Below are 25,000 nucleotides of genomic sequence, written 5' to 3'. Positions count from 1 at the left end.
TCTCTCTATTACTCACTGATTCATTTATTTATTTGATCATTTACTTATTCATGGCCCCTTGCCACTTTGTCAAATTGAATTAGCATCAAATGCCAATTGATTTCCTGCCGGCGAATTTAGCGAGAGCTTTAACTTGACGCAATTGTCTGTCAGGCTACAGTAGTTCATGAGAGCTTGCCATGCCATGCCATACAGTATATAGGCTACTGCATGGAGCTGCTGCCGTGTGCAGAGAGGGAGAGATGACACAGAGTGAGTTGGACAGAGAGAAAAGGATCGGAAGTGAATTATCGGAGAGAGGAAACGAAAGCAAGAGAAAGATATACTGCAAGCCTGTATATATATATAGGCTACTTGTATATATTTAGGAGAGAGAGGGGGGGGGCAGTGCTTGTCAGTGCTCTTCCTCAGTTATGAAAGAGGGAAAGAGAGGCAGAAAGAAAGGCAGGGAAAGAGGGAGAGAGAGAGACAAAGAAACGGAAGGGAAAGAGTGAAAGAAAGTGAAAGATAGACAGAGAAATGGGAAGAAAGAAAGAAAGAAAGAAAGAAAGAAAGAAAGAAAAGGCAGTGCTTGTCAGTGCTCTTCGTGTGATATGATGACATCTCAGAGAGCAGCAGCAGCAGGCTTCCCACCTGTAGTTCGCTGATAACGGCAGCGGAGGGGTTCAGAGGTCATCGGATAAGTGGCGAACGAAACAACGAGCGAGATCTAAGGAGTGTGAGAGGCCCGGGCTCTGATGTGCAGTGTGTGCACTGTGTGTGTGTGTGTGTGTGTGTGTGTGTGTGTGTGTGTGTGTGTGTGTGTGTGTGTGCAGTGTGTGTGTAGTGGAAAGAGGGTCACTTCCCCGGGCCTTTTCATCTTCCCTGTTTTTCGCAGAAAAGCACAGCTCCGAGTCAGAGCAGCAATTGGGTTACTGCGAGGTGTGTCAAAGTAAAAAAAAAAATCCAGTATTAATTCAACACTAAGAGAGTACTCTGGGGATGTCGAAGTGTTGAATTAACTATTTATTTTTTACTGTGTATTGGGTATTCCAAACCTCCTTGGAATATCCTCTAAAGAAATGAATAATGTAGAAAGCGACGCCGACTGTACTGCATACTAACTCTTAAAAAAAAGAGAGAGAGAACGAGTAGATACTGTTGACGGAATGCTTTTGGTTTTGCGGTGATGTGACATGTTTGGTAAATGCAACTGCTCCCTCCTTGAATGGTGTTTGAAATACACTCCCAATGACGGCAAACTTTTCTGAAATGAAATGGGACAGTCTACTAAAAGTTGGGATTCTTTTCCCTTTGTTGCCGTTGTTTTGTTGTTAGAATTATTTTGTCTTTCGACTCAAAACTCTGCACTTGATTTTATGATTTTGGATGGTTCAAATTAGACAAATATCCTGCACACCTTTCATTACACTTGCAAGTTCATTAGGCTACTCACAGTCAGTTGTACAGACCTTCTACTGAGTTTTAGTAGTCACCATGATATTAGATGGACCATCAAAAACTTTTTCTATTGTATTTTCTAAGTTTCTCAAGTTGAGTTAACTTACAAACTTAAGGCAGCAAGGCAACTTACCGTATTGGCCTGAATATAAGACGTAGTTTTTGTTCTAAAAATAGTACAAAAGAGAAAAAAGTAAAACATTTTTTTTTTATTATTTTTTTTACTTAACCTGAATGCGGCCATTAGCCTATGCTTCACAACAATGCACACAACTCAATAATGGATGGGTTAAGAGATTGTTTTGTCCATATCAAATTTGCAGATGCTTGTTTCGTTATAGGCGAGTACATCTATGCAAAAAAAAGACCTAACCCCAAAAAAATTGATACAAAAGGTTTTTCAACTGATTTTGTTACCTCTAAGTGTCCTTAATAACATACTAAAAATCTAGGAAAATCTGACTTCAGGAAAGGTGTCATTTTCAAGATCAAAGTTTTTAAAAATAAAGGTTACTACATGATAATTACATTGGCATGAACTAACATGTTTTCAGGATCTGTTTGTTTGGAGTGCTGTTTGGGTGGATAAAGACACTACTGCTATGATAATATCCATGTGCTGTTTGTCAGGGCACATCATCAGTGATGAATCATGGTGTCACTAGGTATTTTTGGTCTTTCAGCAGCTGAACTGAATAGACCGGAGCCACTACATGTGTAAGTAGAAGGCAAGGTGAAACGGTTGGTACTGGAGACAGAGAATGTCCTGAACGGACATAGGGCTTTAGCATAGCTTTCAGGTAAGCCAGAGTAGGGCCTGTTGTAGCGTCATAGGCAAGGGCCAGGGCCTTGTATTCAATTAGGGCATGAGAAAGAGGACATGACTGGGAAACTGAGGCTATGTGGTCAGAGAATGATAGATGGTCATCAACAATGACACCTAGATTTCTTGTGGCCTTATTTGAGGCAACAGTAGCAGAATCCATATTGAGCTCGATATCATGGAAACCTAAATCTTTTGGCTGGGATCACCAGCAGTGCATTTGGGCGAGGCTCAACTGAAGGTTGCATTCCTTCATACTTGTGGATAGTTCAGAGAGGCAAGCGGAAATGTGTGTGACCGTGGAGTCATCTGGCACAAAGTAACTGTGCTTCATCGGTGTAACAGTAGTATGAGAAGCTGTGAGAACAGATAACATGGCCCAGTGATGTGGTGTACATGGCAAATAGGAGTCCCAGCACCAGCCCTTAGGACACCTCTGTGGAGAGGCTATGATTTGAGGACAGCTGACCTTGCCCTTGATACATGCTAACAATGATACCACCAGACTCAAAGAATGTCTGGAAGAACTTGAGACACATAAAACTCAATTATTTATCTAAGAGAGATGTTAAATAATCATGTTTTGAAAAAAAAAAATGCTAGCTGGTGTGTCTGCACAAAGATTTTTAGATTTACTACAAAACAAAAAGAGATGTCCATAATCTCTTCTGAAGATATCTTCTGGCTTACTAGAAACAAAATAAAAGAGTAATTTTGAGCTTGGCTTTTTCAGATGTGGTTTGAGGTTTTGCATTTTGAAATTTAATGCATATTTAATTAGATATAGTCCAATTACCATATTAAAACATAACATTTCAGAAAACTTGCAATACATTTTTTTCTCACAAATATGTGAGTAATCACCGGATTACGTTTCATGGTGATATCGGAAAGCTAGTTTTTTTGGCCTATTCACCTAGAGTGTCTCTTGACCCTTATAATAAGCCTATGGCAGCCATGTTGAAAAAAACTCATTTCCCAAAGTCAGATTTTACTAGATTTTTAGTATGTCATTTAGCAGGTCCAATAGTAAAAGAATCTATAAAAAAACCTTTTGTATCAATTTTTTTGGGGTTAAACCCTAAATGTACTCGCCTATTATGACTGTTGCACCGCACGTCTATCAACTGTCAATGTCAACGCGATGCAGACGACAGTGCAAGGGGAAAGACACAAGTCAATCGCGGCCCGTTGCTCTGCTTTTATTTGTGTTTGGTTTTCTTTGTGTTTGGTGTCTCATCATGAAAGCTTTGGTCGTTCTCTCTGGTCAGCCGACAACACCACTAGAAACTAAAGAAATGAAGGGTGATTTGACGAACAACCTGTAGGCTAAGTTTGGGATGCTGTCATCAGCCAATCAATGGTCATCTGTGTGTGCCCGAGAAAGCGGTGCCTTTGACGATATGCCTCGCAACGATACAACAACACAGAATAATGGTTAAGGCAAGAGATTGTCTTGTTCATATAAAATCACTAGGAGTTTTGCCAGGTTGCAGATTCTTGGAACAGAGTAGCCTTTGTGTCTGGTCAGATGCAGTCAGCTCACATGAGAAAGCATTGCACTTAGCCTCAGACCAGCTAGCCTTCACCACTCCAATCGGCTTGTGAAATGTTGGATATGTGATCAGTACTTTATCAAAAGAAAATTCATTGAACAATATATGACAAGATCACTATAGCAGAACCACGATGACAGTAATCATCAATCTGCAAATTGTCCGCTCTGCCAAAGAAGCTGCAGTAAGCTACGCTAAGCGGAGCTGCCTGCCTACCTGCCTCCCTCCCCCACAAGACACAACACGGTACTATTTCTGGAGGAAATAAACCAGCTGTGATTCGTTCTCCAACGAGGGGAGAGAGAGCACAATCAGAGGGAGAGGGAGAGGGAGAGGGAGAGGGAGGGAGTTCCCGGAGTTAGGGGCACCTGCTGTCATGATCCATTCTGCGCGCCAGCAACTAAACCAAAACACCCTTGTTTTCGAGTCCACCCCCGTTATATTTCAGTATATTAGGTTGAAAAGGTCATACAAACGATCTTTTGTTCAGGCTACAGATGACAGAAGACTCTGTAATAGCATCTGATAGGTTTGGAGTTGTTAGGACGATGCCATTATGGGCAAAACTTTTGCAGTTATAGTTCTACTTCAAATGGCGTTTTCTCAGCTTTTTGGCTAGAAAGCAGCGTTTTGGCGAATTCCACTTAATTTCAACAGATGATTATGAAAGAACGGAAAGGGGTAGAGAGACACCGTTTTTTTCTGATGACAGATGAGCGTCTAATCTGTGTTTTGATAGGTATGGTGTTGACATAGACACAGAACTCAATTTTCTGTGAGCCTCCAAAAAACGCCCAAAATGCTGAAAAATCTCTGGCACTCCGAGGTACTCTTTTATGAAAATGGCTGGCAGTCAATAAGTTAATGTCAACGTGGTCCTGATAGGCAGCGCATGGGTTTCAAATGCAATGCGTCAATCTGCCTTTGGTCACATTCGGTTTCTATAGTCCAACGGAAAACTTTGGATGCATAAAATGAACGGCGATTTGGCGAGACGGCTGCTGGTTAGCTATTGCTGTCAACTAAGCATTTCGCAAAATCTGTGCATTGCACAATAGATTGCCTATCTCTACTGGACTGGTTGCCTGGCTGGCGCAGACTAATGCTCTGAGTGTAGGCTATGTTGCGTCGCACTTTAAACAGGCGGGCCCAGGCAGGCGGCTGTAGCCTGTAGGTGCCTGTTGGCGCTTGACAGGTGAAGTGAGTAAAGAAAGGAAAAGGATATGAGTAACCATCTGTGGTCTTATGTCACAGGTGGGGGGTGCGCGTTTCTGGGCGGCACCCCCACTTTTTACCAACAGTACACCGGGAAGTAAACTGCACATCATGAAACACACCAAGACAACAGAATAACGGTTTAGCTATTTATTTATAAATTACAAAAGGTTAAAACAAGTCTTTAGGATCGCCTTGTAAGTCCATAGAATAACCCCCCCCCACCCAAACCAGTAGTTCACAGTCCAGTCCAGTCCACGTCCGCAGGAGGGGTCGGTAGAGGTGGCCCAGGAGTTCAGTAGGTGCACCAACGCACCTTCTTCGTGACGGGGCTGTGAAGGAGAGGAGACATGTCACCAGCAGGGGCTCCAACAGAAAAGGATGGATCACCACCATTAGCAGAATCATTGTCGCGCACAAACCGGGAAACTATCCTAATAAACACACGTGGGGCATTTCTTCACACAATAGTGCAATATACAGGAGTGTCTTCAAATGCAAGCAGCGCTAGAGCTACTGCGCGACTAGTAAACACAGCAAACGTGAGCTCAAAGCACGACAATGCCCGCTACGGCGGAGGTAAAGTGAGTCCTGCAAGCCCAGTCCTTTTAGAGAGAGATTTGGGAGAGAGCCGAGGGCGCCGGGAGCAGACTGCCTCCTTGGAGGGAGGGGGGCTTCTACTTTGAAGTGCCACAGACCTAGGTTGCGAAATACACTTAACTTTCGGAGGGGCGAGCGTTCTCACCCCTCAGTTTCCAACGTTGCATTAACCTCTGCGCCATGGTCACGGACTGTCATTAGGCCGAATGACGTCGCGCCTCTTCCATCGGCCGCAGGTTGCCAACTCTCGATCCGCAGGATCCGTGTTCGTCCGCCTCAGCCCTAGGCCCGTCCGGATACCGGCTCGGCGTCCCCCCAGGCCTCTGGCAGCTGCCTCCCGTGCCGGAGTCGCCCCCTCTTCGGAACCCTCTCTCTCTCTCCCTCTCTCGTCCTCTCTCCGTCGCCGTCCCTTGTCGGTCTCCTGTCCGGTCCATTTAAACTCTGGGCCACCCCGCATGCACCAATCACCCCGCTTTCTCCCAGCTGCAATGCATTCCCCAATTAGCCTACATTAGTTTGTTTACCTCCCAAGGTCCGTCCGTCAAATCAGTCCCCTGAGAAACAACCGCAACTTGGATCGATTCCCCACACAGTCTAGTCACCCCTGTGACACTTATATCATGGAAATTCCATGAAAATGATATTGTGAAATTTGTTCTTTGTAAAAAGTCTCAGATTTTCCAACAAATTAAAAACTGCATTTTGAGAAAAGTTTCCAATGTGAAACAAAATTAAGTCTTCAAAAATCTTTTTTCCCCAAAACATGAGCCTGAAAATGGGGGGTCGTCTTATAATCAGGATCGTCTTATATTCGGGCTAATACGGGTACTCCTTTTTCCGTTAACAGTTTTTCTCAATTGGTTTTGTACATTTCTCACAACAGAATAATGATTCTCAAAAGTCTTTGTTCAATTGTGACTTCCTGGTGTTACCTGTGCACATGGTCAAATCAGTTTCTCATTGTTTTCGGCTTATAGCAAATGCTCTCGTCCACCATGCCATGGCTGTGTACAATTCTCAGTGATTTCGTACATTATCAATTGCGTTTGTCATATCACTCAAAAAGCTTTGTCACTGAATGCATGAAACTATCTCAATCTTATCTGATCAATGTAATATAAAACTGAATTTACAACATTTCCCATCCAATCTAAACAACATTTCGTTTCAGAAAAGATCCTCAAGAGTGTACTATTCAATTGACAACATGAGAAATTGATTTGACTAGCTTGTCCATACACTATGACACAATGACTAACCTGGCACTGATATGTTCACTGACACAAAAACTTGGTTTTTGAAAGACAAATAAAGGTTTTGAGCAAGAGACTCGGTTTTGCAGATTATCCACCGTGTTTTGCCATTTGTTAAAGCTGTTTTGAGAATGAATATTATGTTTTGCAAATAGCGAGAGAGATTCGAGAAATGTACAAAACCAATTGAGAAATACTGTAACTGCCTGCAATGTTGTGCAGTGTACTAGCTTTGTTAGCTAGCTTCTCCTTCTCTTCTTTTTCTTCTGTTCTGCTGTTAACGCCTCAGGGAGGGTTCGGGGAGGCCTGGGGAAAGGCTTTTGTGGCCTGTTGGCCTCCTCTCTCCCTCTGAAGCCAATACAGCTTGCATTCTGAATTTCAACTGCTGCACTGGTCTTTAACATTAATAAGTAGTCAAACCCAGATACGATCACCTACTGTGGACCTTCAGCCATTTTTGGCCAACAGTGGCGCTGTAACAACGCTACCCTTGACACGCATCTGAAGAACTGCTCCAGATGGCTATTTAAAAAGGCGGAAGGCACGTAGGAGACACCGAAGACCTTTTGTGGCCATGCACTGGTTGTCACGTCCAAGCCTGAGGGTATGGACGTGGAGAGGGGAGCGGAGGTCCTGTTTGATGACAGATGCACATGTTAAAAGAGAAGAGAAGAGAAGAGAAGAGAAGAGAAGAGAAGAGAAGAGAAGAGAAGGGAAGGGAATGGAACCGAACAAAGAAGTCAAGAAGATGACAGAAAATAATAGTGTACGGGGGAGAGGAGTAGCGAAGAGAAGAGAAGAGAAGAGAAGAGAAGAGAAGAGAAGAGAAGAGAAGAGAAGAGAAGAGAAGAGAAGAGAAGAGAAGAGAAGAGAAGAGAAGAGAAGAGAAGCAACAGAAGGGAGAAGTGTGGCACAGGAGAGGGGTGACGGCAAGTTCACGAGGTGGACGAGGGACAGGCAAATGTGGGACACAGTATCCCCGAAGACAAGAAGGGAAAAAGCAAAGAGTCTGTGCTCACCACTACACTACTACTACGCATGGAAGCCGACACGGGGTGGGGAGAGAGGGGGACCAGGGAGAGAGGGGCCCCAGAATTGGGTCTTCATTACATTACATGTATTGGGTGGGGGGCCCATTCAGATTACTTTGTCCTGGACCCAGCCAAAGCTGTCAGTGGTCATATCCTTCCTTACACCACTCTCACTGCACACACACAACTCAAAACTCCCACTAGGCCTTTGTTGTGCCACTTGAACACTGGCATCATTTTTACGCTGTCACTGACAATCAGTCAAGCGACAGCTAGGACACAGGACATTGCCAGTGGACGTGCAGTGTAATTTCACTACACTCCATTGTAATGTCAGGACGAAGAAAACTTAACTCTAAAAATTTCTTAACTCTACGGTTAGATATGCAAAATAAATTTTGCAGTGTTAACTCTCATCCTGAACCTAACCCTAAGAGTATTTTGACACCTAGTCCCTCTTAATTGAACCTCACTCAGTTCTCTTTAAGTGGACCAAAAAAAGTGAACCGACCGCAAAAGGACTGGCACTCTTTCTGGTTCCATTAGTGGCATGTCATTTTGGTGATCCTCTTTTTGATGATACCTGGTCCTCAAGAGCTCTCCGTATCCCCTTAATGCACGCCGTACCAGGGGCGGAGTGGCCCACCTTTTCCCACCGGGAGAATTTTCCCCTTGGCGGCCCTCTTTAAAAAAAACAAAAAAAAACAAAGCGAACATGGTTTCCTAACCAAAAAGACAAAAGCCACGAAATCTGCAGTCGTACTACATGTGGACATTAGTGTTGTCAAAATATCAACCTGAAGTGGAGAATTGTAGCCTACACCTTGATGAAATGCACAGCCAGTGGTGTAGTCTACGTAAAACGCAGGTATACGCACCCATTTCAAAATTTCAGGGATTACAGTATACCCACTTAAAATTGATTGATCCATTATTTACAATAGCACAAATATATACAGTAGACTATGCACACATCAAAAAATGCTCAAATATACAGTATACCCACTTCAAAAAGTAGACTACACCACTGGAGCCATCATCACAGTCCAAAGCATTCATAGGCCTAGGTTAGGCTACATCACGCTACTGTTCCATGCAAACTGTTCCATACTGTTCCATGCACTCCACTGTCATTTTGACAGTTTGAAAGTGAAATATTGTTTAAGGAAGACAGGATGAGCACGGGCACAACGTTTTGAGTGTGGGGATTTTTAGAAGAGTAGGCTTACAAAATATAGTATAGTAGCCTATAGCTTACAAAAAGTCTGTCTACATTGTGCAATAAACCCACCATGCAGCAAATAAGCCAAACTTAGCTACTTCAAACCACAACCATAAGTCAACAAAATGTATAACCAAACGGTGTAGGCCTACCTTAAAACGCTGTCTTCGTCGCAGCAAATGTCTTTGTTTCTTGCAATCACTCTACTTTAATCCACAGCTTATTAGCCTACACACCCAGCACTGGTCACATCAGAATCTTGTGTGGTAATTATTTTGTTCCATTTCTTCAGACATAGGCTACATCCTAAATGTACCACATATAAATATATGTATGATAATAATATTATTTCGACTATAAGGAGATATACTGGTAGGTCTAACAAATCAAAACAAAACCCATTGCTTCTGTTAGGTGCAGTTATCTTCCTTACCACTTGGTGGAGTCTGTTCGTAACCCAAGTCAATAACCACAGAGCAAGTGAATCTGGACTGGAAAGACTGTAAACTGTAACAGTCGTGTGGAAATCGGAAAATAAATCATAATTTATTAATATTTCCATCCTTTGGTAACCAATATACATATCACAGGTTCTTCAAATACTGAAAACGAAACTGTGTTACTAAGATCTTGTAAACTTCCGCGATCTACGGTGTATGAAAATTATCAGTAGAGAAGGGGTGTGGCCAATTTACTGTTTGACACCGTCAGTGAGGTATTGCCGTCTGGTATACGGTATAAATACTGACTAGTCAGTTTAGTACCTAGATAGGGACGTGGAAAGTGGGAAGTCAGTGCTAGTAAGTACCATCTCTAAACTTCAGGGCCGGCTAAGAACGCAGGATGGCCGCATTATTACATTTCACGGCCGCGGCCCACCGGGACAAGTCCCCGATCTCCCGACGGCCACTCCGCGCCTGCGCCGTACCCACAGTGGCACACTGTAATAGTCATTCAAAAGTTAAGTACCATAGCACTACAATACAATGACATAACACAGGGCTTTTAGTAATGCTCTACGACTTGGTCATTGCCATTCTGGTAACAGCAACTTTATAACGCCATGTCTTAACAGGTTAAGTCATTACCCACCTAGTCACAGGTGTAACAAGTGAACCGCTTTGAGAACACATCAATAAAGGCCTCAGTACGGTTCACTTCTGATGGGTCTGGGTACCCTTTGGAGCATTCACATTGCCAAAGAAAATGCTGAGTCACAGGTCTGAGTTCACTTAAATCGCTGAAAGGGACCGGGTGTGAAAACCCCCTGAAAGCCTTAACCCTGCCTCTCCCTTAAAGGCACCCTTGAGGGCAAAACATCACCAAAGACTGAGGAGAAGTCTTTGAGAAGTTTCAATTTCTTTTTGATTTCAAATTCCTCGTCGCCTGCACCGGCCTCCTTGGTATGGAAGACAGACCCAACCGCAGCCCAGAACCTCAGTGACGGTCACTCAATCACAGTGTTACAGACAGCAGGTGTGGCTGAAAAATGCAAACAAGATTCCCTAGACCTTGCCCATATGTGCATGTCTGTCTGTCTGTCTGTCTCTCTCTTACACACACACACACACACACGCGCGCGCGCGCGCACACACACACACACACACACACACACACACACACACACACACACACACACACACACACACCCCTAAACTACCCCTAGTGCACTTGTTCACTTCCTGTCCATTGACCTATCTTCTGTCCCCACGCTGTGGCATTAAAAGATGCAGCAGACAGGTTGATTACCATGCCGAATCGATAACCACTCCGAACGGATGGACAAAAGGAGCCACTTTACAGGCCCACTGCTGGTAGAGGAAAAGGGAGAAAATTCCATCCAAGGGAAAAGAGAAAGAGAGAGGGAGAAAGAGCAAGTGAGCGAAAGAGAGAGGGAGAGAGAGAGAGAGAGAGAGAGAGAGAGAGAGAGAGAGGGGGGGGGGGAGCAACAAAGTGAGAATGAAAGTCAGAGGTAAAGATGAAGAGAAAATCATAGAGAAAAAGACAAGCTGAGAAGGAGAGAGGCAAGGAAATAAAAAGAGAGCAGCCTACATAAAAAAGAAAGCCAGATGTAAAGAGCAGAAGGGTGGATGACAGAGTGTTGGGAGATACACACAGACACATACACAGAAACACAGCCTGAATTTGTTTTCGAATACCTGACAATATGACAGGAAACATTTGCCTTCTTAACTTCACGTATTTGACAACTTGATGACCCCCCTTTTTGTGGCCCTGTGCTATATTTGCGTCACCGGCGAATTTCTGCTTGCCGACTACTAACCCCTTTGATGATTTATTTCTCTTAACTGGAGGTGGTGTCATGTGGGGGTTGGCAGGGTTTTGATCGTTTGTGTTGCTTGTGGCCTGTGTTGCCAGGTGTGTCGGATCAAATCCTGCCCAAAAGGTTGTCAAAAAACGCCAAAATGGGCTAAAATCCGCCCAAATTCAACAAATTTAATTGACTTCTATGGGCCCAAAACACCAAATGGCTAATTTCTCCCGTTTTTACCCGCAGACACTCATCCCAAGTAGCCCAACCCAATCTGACAACACTGCTTGTGGCTGCTTGTTGTGTCTCTTTCAAGCGCCTTAATGAACCAATTGGAAAAGGTTATTGCCACGCGCACCCCAGCGTTTTCAACATAAAAACCCAAAGAAACGCAGACCGGCATGAGCATAATTTGCGTGCGTTGCCTGTTTAACCCTCACTCACCTTAAATCGCTGGGCTACGTTTTCCTTTTTGTCGCCTTGCGGTGGCTAATGAGGGGCATTCCTCACTGCTCATTAGCTTCCCTTGACATTATCTGGGGGCCGAGAGAGAGAGAGAGAGAGAGAGAGAGAGAGAGAGAGAGAGAGAGAGAGAGAGAGAGATAGCAATCACCAGCCAGCAAACAGCTATACCAGCAGCAAATGGTCATACCAACACCAACTGTTTTGTAGGCATCTTTAACATGACATAGCAACTGGATGTCAGGAGAGATGGAGACCAGCAACCAGCCAGCAAACATATCTGGAGGCCGAGAGAGAGAGAGAGAGCGAGAGATATCAATCGTCAAGTGAATGCATCCTTAAACACAACTGGAGGCCAGAAGAGAGAGCCAGTCAGCAAACAGCGATACCTCCACCAACTGTAGCGTAGGCATCCGGTACTGTAACACGACATTCCAACTGGACAGAGATACGTAGAGACAAAACAGCCAGCCGGTAGCACAACAGATCTGAAGATCATGAACAGTCATTTGCTATGTTTACAGTTACATGGGACATTTAATTCAGAATTAACTGACTTTAATTGCGAATAAAGCTTATTCTTCTTTGAAAACGTCATGTAAACACCTCTTACTTCTGAATTAAATGAAAGCTCAAAGTAAACTCAACAGCACTATTTAATTCTGAATTATTAATTCTGAATTAAAAACATCATGTAAACCTAGTGATTCAGCCACCAACTGTGTGGGCACCTGAAACCTCATGTTAATACAACAAAGTAATGTAAATACACACAACAGCACAGAAACAAGGTCAACGGCTGTTTTGCCAAATCTTTCTTTCAAAATTCAAAAGCAACCAAAAAACAGCAATTAGAAATGTATTTGCGAAGTGATTCTGTGTTGTGATATATGCAAAGTTTTTGGTAACACTTCGTTTAAAGGGACACTGTGTAAGATTTTTAGTTGTTTATTTCCAGAATTCACGTTGCCCATTCACTAATGTTACCTTTTTCATGAATACTTACCACCAGCATCAAATTTTAACTATTCATTATGACTGAAAAAATTGCATTTTTCATACATGAAAAGGGGGATCTTCTCCATGGTCCGCCATTTTGAATTTCCAAAAATAGCCATTTTTAGCTGCAAAAATGACTGTACTTGGACCATACTAGAAAATATTTGTTTATTACTTAGTAAACTTTCATGTAAAGATCAAATTTGGCAATAGGCAGCCCAGTTTCAATGAGCAGCATAGTTGCAGTACCTTTTTTGACCATTTCCTGCACAGTGTCCCTTTAAGGTTCACCCGTTAGCAACTAATACATGCCTTATTAATGTTTAAACGACATGTCAGCCACGCAAAGTCAATAATTTGTTAGACATGTTACTCCAAGTTAGTTCTTTATGTAACAATAAGGGTCTAATAGACCTTGATTTCGGCATATAGCTGGTAGAGTGTGTATTAACTCCGAGTACAGTGTGTGAATAAATCCTATCCTGATTATCATCGACTTTCAAATCTCTTCGAGACTTGGGCGGTGTCCATACATACCCGAGTATTTTGATATACGCAGACCTTCCCCTTTGGTTGTGCCTTTCGTTCACAAACAAACGAAGGTTTCCCTCTATAAACGAAGCTCCAAAAAACTAGCTTTTGTATAAAAACAGAGATAAACGAAGACTTGAATGGCACTACTTGCGGCGCACAGGCTTAACGTATTTATGACAGCTCTCAACATTATATTTATGCGTATTTGCCTTTGATGTGAACGAAAATATTTTGCTAAGCGTAGAGAAGAAAAATGTTAGTTTATCAAAATACCCAGGTATGTATAAACAGCACCTTGGTCTGATCAAGAGCACAACAATTAACATTTCCCAAATGGCATGGTTGACCCACCTCCCTTGTTTTGCAACTGGTTGTTTGCTTCCCAACAAAATGGGAGGAGTTCCCGATTTTTCCAGAGCAACGATGAAGATATTGCGTCACAGAGGGCGCTGCCTGGCTAAATAAATCCTGCCATGGAACATTGCCAAAGAAAGTTTGGCTTATTTCATTTCGACTTTGACTCGTATTTCGAAATTATCAGCCCGTAAACTTCATAAGCTGCAAACCAAACAAGAAAGTTAAGAATATGAGCCCCATGAAAGTAACAACAATAACAAAAACATGCCACATCTACAGATATATAGGGGTGAAGGTGTTGTGGGTGGGTTAAAGTAACTACAAAAAAGAATGGCTACAGAAAACAAACAAACACAAACAAATAAAAAAACACGGAACTGTCAGAGCGTTCTGCCACAACTGAGACAGGTTGTACAGCCACTGTACTTTCTGCTGTCTCTGGCGGATTTTCTGGGGATAAAAATGCATGTCTCTGTGTGTCTCGGAATGTTTGTTTATATGTCCATGTCTCTTTGTGGGCGAGTGTCTGTGTACACATGGCATCTGCGTGTGTGTGTCTGTATGTGTGTGTGCTCATGCTCATGTTTTTCTGTTGCTGTGTCTATTTGCGTGACAGTGTGTGTTTGCTCATGTTTGTGAGTCTATATTTACATGACAGATGTTCCTGTGTGTGTGTTTGTGCGCGCGCGTGTGTGTGTATATGTGTGTGTGTGCGTTGTCCTATGTATGTGTGTGTATGGACATGTACGTATATCCATGTTTGCACGAAAGTACACTATATGCGAGCAATGCATATGGAGCGTGGTCGTTGTTGAGCTTCTGCCACCTACTGATTTGCATGGGATTCCACACGTACAGTACGTATTCTATCTGTATGCTTTAAACTAGGCAGCATCTGCAGAGGCAACAATAGGCCTATATATTCTAAAGTGTTACCATTCATTCCACTCAGAACAATGTAAAAAATATTACTGTATAAATGTCTCCCATCCCAAAAAAGAAATCCAATAGCACCGCAGAAAAGTCTCATGGACAAAAATACAGACGCACGCACGCACACACACACACACACACACACACACACACACACACACACACGCACACGCACACACACACACACACACACACACACACACAAACAGGAGGCGGCTCAAAACGAAATTCCCCCCATTTGTTCAGTTTCTTCTCACACTAGGAATAGCGTGGAAAAGTTCAAGACCGTATATTATAGTCAAGGTTTTAAACCGAGAGATTATGCCCACAAATCCATTTGTGTGATGCTTTTGGCGATGCAATAAGAAACAGAATACTTGACAATGTGCTAAGACCCAAATCCCTGGAAGCGAGCCTGGGGAAGTGAAGATAAGGGTACATTCAGCAGAGGTGTGAATTTACGGAAAGAAGAAGAAGAAGAGTAGTAGTAGTCGTAGAAGAAGAAGATGAAGAAGAAGAAGGAAACCGAAAAAAGGAATAAGGGGAAGGTAGAGAAGGAGTAGAAAGGAGGGGCACTGGCCCTGCAGTCATGGTCTTGCCACCTCCCTATTCTTTGAGGGAAACCTTAACCGCTGAGGACATTTCCTCAGCTAAACCCCAGCGCCCAATGCAAAGAGACAGAGGCCATGGCAGGGTCAATTTCCTCCCCCGGTGTGTAAAGAGGCTACATTATGACAAGTCCTTGGCTGTCCCCTGTCTCAGTATATAACAAGTGGCATGGACACTGCTTATTTGGTGGTTATCACAGACATCGGAGGGACTATCAGGCACTATATTTGTCTTGTAGTCTACTCTTTCACAGAATTTGTTGGAGAATCAACTCCGGGTAAAGGGCATTGTTATGTCCTGTCTTTACAAGTTCATGAAGGCTTTTTCGACAAAACCCCGGAACGAGAGATAAACTAGAAAGGGCACGTCACAACTTAGTTCCTGGTGGCCTATACAAGAAACAGGCTGCACTTCAGGGGCTGCCGAAATCAAGTACGCGTGGTTGACATTTGCCTTGACTACTTGTCATAACAGCACGTAGTCTGGACTCTGCTTATGGGAGGTTGTCACATACTGTATATGCTATACTTAAGGCATCTCCTGCAGGCTGTGCTGCAGTCTACTGTTTGACAGTAGTTGTGGGGGCTTGTTATTTATATTATAGTCATTGTTGCCAGATGTGTCTGATCAAATTCTGCCCAAAAGGTTCTCAAAAACCGCCAAAATGCTCTAAATTCCAACCAAATTCAACAAATTATATTGACTTCTATGGGCCATTGACTTCTAGCGGCTGAAAAAAGCGCCAAATGGCCAATTTTTCCCGTTTTACCCGCAGACGCTCATCCCAAGTAGCCCAATAATCTGGCAACACTGATTATAGTACAGCCAGGGCCGGTGACGACTTTGAACAAAGCCATCTGAATCCTCATCCAATACAAACAACGTAATGACTAATGAGGACCCAATTCTGGGCCCGGAACAACTGACCCCTTTGTCACTAACACCTACAGTACTAAAGAGAAATTTACTGCATATGCAAGCGTATTTCGCCATTATGCTGTTTTTTTTGTGTAGTTTGTGCATGAATGCTTGTGTGCGCGCGCGTATGTGTGTCCGTCTGTGTATGTGTTTGACCTAGCCTGGGCGAAAGCCGACTGTTGACTCCGTCAAACAATCTGGCTAAAGCTAAGAGGAATCCGTCTCCATGGAGGGTGGGAGATGGTATGAGCTTATGCCATTTAAATTCATTGGAGTTCCGAATTAAAATTAAATATCAAATTGTGCTTTATTAGCCTGACTGTTACGATATAGTGTTGCAAAGCATACAAACAACAAGACCAAACTGTGAATAGTTTTACCTCAGTAACAGTATCAGTATCAGTAACAGACTCCGTGGGAGAGTTCTGCGTCACCACTCTCAACTGTTGGCAGAACAGTGAGCGGACCGAGCTAGGAAGTTTTTGCCAGACTACGTGCGGAGCCAAAATCTTTGGGTGGAAGTGCATCGCCAGGCTATATTTGACCTGCCTAAAGGCTGAATATATGCAAGTATATGTTAATCTGATAATATGTCTCTTATATTCTGTGTTTGGACACCTTATATTCCTTTGGGATTAATACAAGTTACACTACTCTACTCTACTGTTAAGGTTGGTTCTGATGAAAGTGACTATTATTAAGAGCCAATCTGTTTACAAATTGTGAGACCAGGGCAATGATGAAAGTGAGAAGATTGCCGCCTTCCAAAGAAAAAAAACAAACGCTACTTCATTAAAGTCGGCACCGCAATGGCCGTGTCGAACACGTCGGCAACACATATTATAAATCAGCAATCTCCTTTAATTTGGTTAGAAAAGCGTGAGCAATTACCGCACAGATGTGCGCAATATGGAAATTTAGCATCAATTAACTGTCGGCTGGCACCCGGTCCCCACCCCCGCCAAATTGAGCGAGAGTGGCTTTCCGGTATAATGTCGTTTGCCAATCTGGAGGTCCTCTTAATGGTGTTAATAGCACCGGGCAGTCTGTTGTCCTTGATGTGGGCCGGGGCCAGCACCAGGGCAGGGAGGGGAAGGGGATGCAGGCCAGGCGGGCAGGCGCTGCTCAGGCGGGCGCCAAATTGCTAAAAGACCAGAGTCGGGCATCAGACGCGACATTTTGACCGGGCCCGGGTCAAAATCATCTGAAAGCCCCCCCCTCTCAATATGTCAATGTAATGGGGTCCCAATTCCATGCCCCTGGTCTCTCTCTGGGAATGGAACAACTGATCCATTTGCACACACACACACACACACACACACACACACACACACACACACACACACACACACCCTGCCATGAGTGTTAAACTGAGAGCCTGAGTTTTGACTTGATGCCATGGTAGCACATGGAGAGCTACATGAACTATCAGTCACTTTATCTGGACTTCATCTGGACAAAGCCAACACATTTACCATGTGTGTTTCCCCGTGCGTGCGTGCGTGCGTGCGTGCGTGTGTGTGTGTGTGTGTGTGTGTGTGTGTGTGAAAGATGGTTTGGCCTGCTCATAGTCTGCCCATTTACCATGTGTTTTTTTGTGTGCGCCTTTTCCTGTGTGTGTGTGTGTGTGTGTGTGTGTGTGTGTGTGTGTGTGTGTGTGTGCGCGCTTGCTTGCAAGAGTGACAGAGAAACAAAGCCAACACATTTTCAATTGTGAAGTGCATGCAGACTTCTGTCCACTGGTTCCACTGCCTGCTCATACTTTTTCTGGCAACGACTTATTCATAATGCTCTTTACTAATGGTCCTGCGTAATGCTGTAGTGTACTACTATGGTAGTAATGTATTTTCAGCAACTACTACATGGTTGCATTGGCAGAACGTTACACATTATTAAACCCAATTTATGCTGAATGTGGGTGAAGTGTTGCATGTAGTAGCAGTCTACAGTACTGAAGTTCTACACTCAGTGGCTATTCACAGATAGCCTATTCAGATAACAATGGTGGCAGCATGTTGGCTTTTTATGAGGGCGAAAAAGGAGTTGATATTTGGAAATATGATACCAATGCCTTTGCCGTTTGTGTTTGTTTAAAATAATAAGATAAGTGATCGACAAAGCAACACATGTTTTATACTCATTGTATTGCAGACAGTTTGCCCCTAACGTTGTGACGATGAATAACATAGTAACACCTAAAATCCCAAAGCAGAGCATAATGAATAAATATCTGCGAAGAGGTACCGTATCTGCAAAAATCTGTCGTGAGAGAATGCAGAGTCTTTTGGGCTACAGGATAAATCCAATAATAATAGGGATGTGACTTAGTTCATAGCAAAACAATTGTTTTAAATTAAAATGTACGTAACTGCTCTTTGTGTTTTGAGATGGTCCGCCATGGCTAAGTGGGGGAGTAACCAGTGCTCTCCCCCATCCACCTTCATGAATGAGCTACCCTGAGTATGGTACCGTCCGGCTGCACTGCTCCCTTGGGGTACCATTGAGGGCTGCCTTCTTGCACGGGTGAGGCATAAATGCAATTTTGTTGTGTGCAGGGTGCACTTGTGTGCTGTGGAGTGCTGTGTCACAGTGCCAATGGGAGTCCACGTTTCCCAGGTGGGAATTCTTTTCATGTTGAAATTCATGTTGATAGCGTTATGAGCCATTCCAGACATATCAAGTCAAGTCAAGTCAAGAGCTTTATAAATTTCTAAATAAATTGGGCAACGAAATTGTGTTTGGAATACACTGTACATGTACTCCGAGCCGCAGCGTCTAGCACGCCGCCACTTACATAACGCCACTGCCTACAGGGTCAGTACAGTACACATCAGGTAAGGATGAGGAGGGTAAAAAAATCCCATGGCTCCATATTATAAAGGTTACAACATCAAGACATAGGTCTAAAAAAAACCTCATATAGGCATAAGCAACATAGACAGACATCGTCGGTATATGTGCTCATCTGGCTTCACCTGGTGGGTTTCTCCCTGTAGAGTGTTCTCCTCCAACACATGTAACAAGAGCAGATGTTTATCAGGCATATTACAGTAATGAATCAAGTAGGCCCAATTATGTCTTTTTTTACATCAAGACAACATTTGGGGTTGTTGTGAGTTTGCTATATCTTACCTTTGCACACTATAGTCTTAGAAAAAGAAATCACATGAGCAATGACATGCTTAATGACACTGTATATCAAGATCACACTTCTTCCTCCTGACACTGTTGCACACTATACTGAAAAACATTCCTGTGTAGGACCTTATGAATTATTTTTCTATATGCCCGGGTCAAAATATATTGATCCGGGCATATAGAAAAGTAATTTTAAAAGGAAAAAAATCATAGCTCAATTCACCGTCATGTTCCCTTCTTTCTGTGTATACATGTTTTTGAGAGTGAGAGATTCAGGGAGAGAGAGGGGGGGGGGGGGGGGTTTCAGATTCATGTTCATCACTGAAAATGAGCCAAAGCCAGTGAATCTCAGTGTGAAAGAATAATAACTGATGCTATTTTTCTCAAGCCAAAAACTGAAAATGGGTCAAAATGACCCGAACACCTTACAAGGGATATATATATATATATATATATATATATATATATATATATATATATATATAATATATGATAGTAGACCTATAGCAATACTGTCTGAACTCGATATGCCTTAAAAATGAGTATGAATCAGTTACACAGTAAAAAGTGCAGTGCTTATTCAACACTTAAAGTACTCTGGGACATCTGGGCATTTTTTACTGTGTAGTGCTTGTACTAGGTGTGTAAAAGATGCTGGACAGAAAATTATAGTATAGCAATAATGTCTGTGAAAGCTTGGCACGCCTTTAAAAAGAGTCAGTATCAGTTAGCGCTTGTAGTAGGTGTGTTAGAGAAGCTTGCTCTGGGACCTGGGAGTCTCATTCTGATGCCGAAATGTATTCCTGTTAAAATATTGAGTCCCAGCCAGGATGCATTTTTCGCTTGACATTTTCTATTCACTTTGGCTTTTGATCAGACGTTGAAAGTCAAATTGAAAATGCTCTGAGACCCATCTTTGTTTTTTATGAGGCTTCCAGCATCTGTTTGAGAAAGTATTTACATAATTCATCCTCTTGTCCAATGGGAATCTCCCTGTCTTTCACTTCGCTCTGTCTCTTTGCTGCTCTCTCTCTCTCTCTCTCTCTCACACTTTCTCTTGCTTTCTCTCTCCCTTGGTCTCCCTCTACTGTATTTCTCTCTCCCCCTCTCTCTTGTTTCTCTCTCCTTCTCCCTCCCTGTCCCCCAATCTCCCTCTCTTTCTCTTTTCCTCTCTTCACTGCATTCATCTCTTTCACGTTTTCCCTCTCTTCATTGTATCTCTCCTCACTCTCAACTTTCTCTCTCTCTCCTGCTTTCTTGTTTGCCTCCCCTTCCCCATCTCCTTCCATCTGCCTCTCTTTCCCTCCTCCCATCACTCTTGCTTTCTGTTGCCCTATCTCCCCTTATCTCTCTCCCTCTCTTTCTCCCCTCTCTTTCTCCTGCTCTATCTTTTTTTCCCATCTCCTGATCTCTCTCCATCTTTCTCTCACCCCCTCTCTCAGACTCTCTTTCTCCTGCTCTATCCTGCTCTCTCTCTCGATCTCTCCCACTATTTCGGTCCCTTTCTCTCTCTCTCTCTCTCTCTCTCTCTCTCTCTCTCTCTCTCTCTCTCTCTCTCTCTCTCTCTCTCTCTCTCTCTCTTTCTCCTTCCTTGTCTCTCTTGCCCTATCCCCCCTATCTCTCTCCCTCTCTTTCTCTTACTCTATCTCTTTCCCCTCTCTTGGTCTCATTCTTTTACCCCCTCTCTCTCTTAATCTCTTTCTTTTCTCCTCTCTTCCTCTTGCTTCATCTTGCACTATTTCTTTCCCCCCTCTCTCTATCTCTTCCTCTATTTATTTTCCTTTCTCTCTCCCCTCCCATCTCTCTCTCTCTCTCTCTCTCCCTTGTTTCTCTTTCCCTATCTCTCCCGTCTCTCAATTTCTCTCCCTTTCTTTCCCCTTTCCCTCGCCCCCTCCTCCTCCCTCGCTTTTCTCCCGTTTCAACTGCATCCTCCTGTGCACACTCCCACTGCCTGCCTGCCTGCCTGCCTGCCAACCAGCTTTTTCATCCAAAACAATCCGCCCGGGCAAGTACATGCGAGGACAACAATGCGCGGTGCGGAGTGGAGCGGAGACGATGTCGTCTTAGCCCGCTCACGATGACGTGATCTAATCTAACCCGCTACACACTCTGCCAATCGCTCGTTCACTCGCCTACAAAACACGTGTCTCATAAAGCGTCCATTGAACCGCGCATGTAATTGCCACACAAGGGGGGTTCACATGGGCAGGCTGTTAGTACCCAGTCAAAAAATGCAGTGTGAATGCAACACTTAGAGAGTACTCTAGGACCAAGTGTGAATGTGTGATCTGTTGATCTGTGAACATGACAAATTAACATTAAACAAATTCAGTGTTAAATGAACACTTAGAAAGTCGATTTACCATTTTCTAGATTGTATGCAATGAATTTGTTTAATGTATATTGGACACCCACCTACGCATGGCAGATGGGTACAAACACACCATCGGCAGCGTTAGTGGTTATTGCGATGTGCATTTGTATCAGAGGACATTTTCCATTGTTTATGTTTATTTTTTTGTCTGCCTGGCCCAACAACTGGATGCACATGAACACATCATGTTCACAGATCGACAGATCACACATTCACACATGAACACGATGACATACGCACACATACGTATACTCTCTCACTCTCTCTCTCTCTCTCTAAAAAACACAGACACACAGACACAGACACACACACAGACACACACACACACACACACACACACACACACACACACACACACACACACACACACACACACACACACACACACACACTAGCCTATCCTAGCCCAGCCAGTCTCTGTGTGTTCTCCTGTGGATGCGAAAGCTAATGAGAAATGGCTAAATAGTGGTATGAATCACCACTGCCCGGGCCCTTCATTACAACATTATACCCTCCCTCTCCGCTGGACTGGGGTGTAATTATGTCAATCAATGAGACCCTACTAATGAACGTAAGACTGCACTCTTGCCTCCTCTGTGGTGTTTCTGTGTCTCTGCATTTGCTCTCTCATTTCCTTTTCATTACATTGCATAACATTACACTGACACTTTTATCCAAAGTGACTTACATAGTATATTTTACAGGGAAATGGGTAGCCCCTTAATGCACGCCGTACCTCCTGTGGCACACAGTAATAGGCATTGAAAGTTAACTACTATAGTACTACACTAGTGGATGGGGCCTTTAGTAATACATTACGACTTGGTCATTCCCATTCTGGTAACAGCTAATTTATAATGCCGTGTCTTAAGGGGGGTTAGGTACCTTGCTCCAGGGCACTTCAGCCATGGATGGAGGTGTAGGGGTAAGGGTCAGGGTGGGATTCGAACCTGCAACCCTCTGATCTTAAGACCACCTCCCTATGCTCCTGATGATGAACATGAGACTCCACCCTTGCCTCCACTCCTCCCCTGTGGTGTCTCTGTAGCCCGTTTTCCATCAACATTTTACGTGAATGTGATGCGCATCATTAAGTTAGTGCGGCACATGTGATGGAAAAACTGTTATATTGCTCTAAATAAAACAGTTATATTGTTTTTGTCACATTCATTTTATCAGAATATATGGTTTTGGGGGAAGTTGTATCACCACAGAAGGGATGGAAACGGTTTGATGCAATATAGAATAGCTGTGCAGGCGCAGAAGCTCTGACTGTACCTGGTTTGAGAGTTCCAACACTCGCTCGAAGACCTGGTGTTATGTCTCGCACAGAATATTCTCTCTTTGCTACGTTCTGATCACAAACTGTGCCTTCTATTCCGCTGAAAACGTTTTTGGAAAATCATCTGGTGAGTCAGAAATATGCGCATCAACACAGTTGGTTGTGACGTCGTTTTATTTTCCTAGAATCATCCTGTTGACGGAAAACCAGGCGGACACATCTTCTTTCGCAACAAAATAATCCGCTTCAACTTTTAATTCGTCTCTGCGTTTCCTCGCTTTCACTTCCTGTCGTTTTCAGGGCGGGCCCTTCTGCTGACAGTGCTGCTCCTGCTGATGGTGATGCTGATGAGTATGGTGTAAATACACACTTTTATGTGTGTGTATGTGTGTGTGTGTGTTTGTGTGTGTGTGTGCGTGTGTGCGTAATGTACACTTCTCTGTATGTGTGCATGCGTGAGCAATGTGTACTTGTGTGTGTGTGTGTGTACGTGTGTGTGTGCACTTGTGTGTGTGTGTGTGCACTTGTGTGTGTGTGTGTGTGTGTGTGTGTGTGTGTGTGTGTGTGTGTGTGTGCGTGCGCTAGTGTGTGTGTGCGCTAGTGTGTGTGTGTGTTGGTGCGTGTGTGAACATGTGTATAACTCCCACTCCTGTGTGTGTATTACAGTGTGCGTCCGTGCGTGTGCGTGTGTGTGTGTAGTGAGCCATTTGCCCGTTTTGTGTTCGCGGCAGGAGAGTTCGGGATTCATTAGCATGTTTTGATGAGAGCGCTAGCTCCTCGCCAACGATGGAGGAGGAGGAATATCAGATCGGAAGGTGCCCAGAGCAGATGGCAAGCTAACATGCTGACTGGTGGGAACATGGAATATTCACTACAATTATTTAATTTGTTATTATTTATTTATTTGCTTTAACATACACAGGGAAGCCTGGTGGAACGTGTTGCTATGTAGCTTAGCTCACAAGTGAGATACTATAGTCTGGGGAAGTCGATCTAAACCATTTAAAACACTATCTACACAACATGTCATCATGCATAGGCGTATCTATGACACGCTGATTTGAACCCACTATCGCGTGTGTCCAATACGCATTTCCAAGTTAAGGCGTGTTCTTGGCAAAAGTAAAGCAGCAGAAACATTGCTTTACTGACAGGTTAGGTTTAGGGGTGGTTTTGGTTAGGGCACAGCAAAGCATATTTGCGTTTAGTAACAGAAATGCGCTGTGACAAAACAAAATCGCTGACACGGCGGGAAAACTGTGCAAACCTTGTCACGTGTCAAAAGTGCATGAAAGCGATTTACCGTTGCGTTGAGGAGCACGCTTTAACTTCAAAATGCGTCACACCAACACTCTGAATGCACTAGCGTGCGATACATACGCTAAAGCATGATGACGGCCTGATCTACAACAGCTTGATATTGACATGATGGGTCATGTAAACAAACTAGCTTTTGTTTGTCTAACAATAGGACTCTCTGTTTTGTGTTTAGTTTTCCAAACGAAGGGCAAGATTTCAGTAAGGGTTTCCATGTTGTCTTTCAGATTGGAGCAATAGCCTAGGCTAGTGAAAGGCAGCAGGGGATTCCCCAGGCTAGTTTATACAGTCAGAAACGTGAGGCAGTAGCATTTCTCATGTCGACCACTAGCAATATGGATTATATGCCCTTCACACACTTCATCATTTACTTTGACAATAATCTTGAATGCTTTGAGGTATTTGAACCAAATGTAAAATTAAATGCAATTAGAATGTCCTCCTCCTCTTCTTCTTCTTCTTCTTCTTCTTCATAATAATAATAATACTAATAACAATAATAAATAAATAAATAAATAAATAAATAAATAAATAAATAAATAAATAAATACATACATACATACATTTGGATTGTGATATTTACATGGACAAAGACAAAATCCCAACTCACCCCAAATATATACAGTATAGGCTAGCACTATATAGTTTATACTGTATTTACAGAA

This window comes from Engraulis encrasicolus, chromosome 17, assembly GCF_034702125.1.
Source record: "Engraulis encrasicolus isolate BLACKSEA-1 chromosome 17, IST_EnEncr_1.0, whole genome shotgun sequence".
NCBI classification, from domain to species: domain Eukaryota; kingdom Metazoa; phylum Chordata; class Actinopteri; order Clupeiformes; family Engraulidae; genus Engraulis; species Engraulis encrasicolus.
Note: the sequence above shows the minus strand (reverse complement) of the source record.